The 1,261-nt window shown below is 31.9% G+C and overlaps 1 long non-coding RNA gene across 1 annotated transcript; it reads left to right on the forward strand.

Annotated features, from left to right (window-relative positions):
- Positions 1–353: 353 nt before the first annotated feature.
- Positions 354–1,056, forward strand: LOC145788846 (uncharacterized). Its single transcript, XR_003633134.2, has 2 exons — positions 354–529; positions 710–1,056. It is a non-coding gene; the product is annotated as an uncharacterized LOC145788846 (long non-coding RNA).
- The last annotated feature ends 205 nt before the right edge of the window (positions 1,057–1,261 follow it).

A 1,261-nucleotide genomic window follows, 5' to 3' on the forward strand; every position in this document is an offset into this window, starting at 1 on the left:
CTATAAAATTTTTAGTCACTATATATTTAGTTTGGGCTATTAAAATTATTTATTCGCCGAATAAAAAATAAAAATTTACTTTTTATCTTTGATGACCAAAAGTTTGGTTGCCAAAAATTTATTTTCAGCGACTAAAAAATTTTTTAGTCGCCAAACAACTAAAATATTTAGAGGGAGACATTTCAAATTTTGGAGGAATTTATAAAATCAATTGGCGACCAAAATATTTAATCACCAAATTACTACCTTTAGCAACTAAAAAAAAAATTTAGTCGCTGCTAATTAAGGTTTTGGCTACCAAAAATACATTTAGGCGCCATTTGTTATTTTCTTTTATTTATTTTCACATTTTCCTTATATTTGCCCTAGCCCTTCACTGACACTAATTGTTCTCTCTCTCTCTCTCTCTCTAACGTTCTCGCTCTCTCTCTCTCGGTCTCACACTGGTATGAATCTCTCAATCTCATTCTCTTTCTCCTTCATGTTGTTCTCAATCTCTCAATCCTGATTCTTTCAAACTCGATTGAAGGTACGCTTTCTTTCCTCTCTCTCTCTCTCTCAAGTTTCTTTTTCTGTTTCTTCTTGTTTTGGGGTTTGAATCTACACCTAGGGTTTCGATCACGTTTAAGGTACTCTCTCTTGGAAGTTCTTCTCTCTATTTCTATCTTTCTTTATTTCTTCTTATTTTGCAATTTGAATCTGCGCCTAGGGTTTGGATCGACGGATGACCCTTGCAATTTCTAGGATTTTCTATTTCGATTACATCACCAATGGGCGAATTGAAGATGGAAGAGATGTCTCTCCCTGCTCTGTTCGATCAGGCTCAAAAGATGCATCTATCAGCTTTTGAATCTGACATTGATCAGATAATCCCTCTGCATATGAATGTATTGATGTAAATATTAGTGTATGAATCTCTGATTAGATTGCTTGATTATGGAGCATTTTGGTAATGATTTTTTTAAAAAACCATTTTGCAATGAAGTGACTATGTGCTTTGTATTTGTAGATTAATGGTTATTTTTATTGAAAAAAAATGCTACAACCTTTTGTCAATGTATTTTTATTTTATTTTTATCTACTATATATTAAAATATTCTTCTCATTTTCCCTAATCTATTTGAATAACAGAAAAATATTTAGATTCTTTTGTTTTATTTTCTTTTCCCTTTTCTTCACAAGATAGGTTCTCACCAAACTGGATTTGAGAAAATTGATATGATACCTATCAAGGCCAAGCAAAATCCTAGAGAAAGCAATC

The sequence above is a fragment of the Camellia sinensis genome, chromosome 13, assembly GCF_055761805.1.
Source record: "Camellia sinensis isolate YWXY chromosome 13, ASM5576180v1, whole genome shotgun sequence".
Lineage (NCBI taxonomy): Eukaryota > Viridiplantae > Streptophyta > Magnoliopsida > Ericales > Theaceae > Camellia > Camellia sinensis.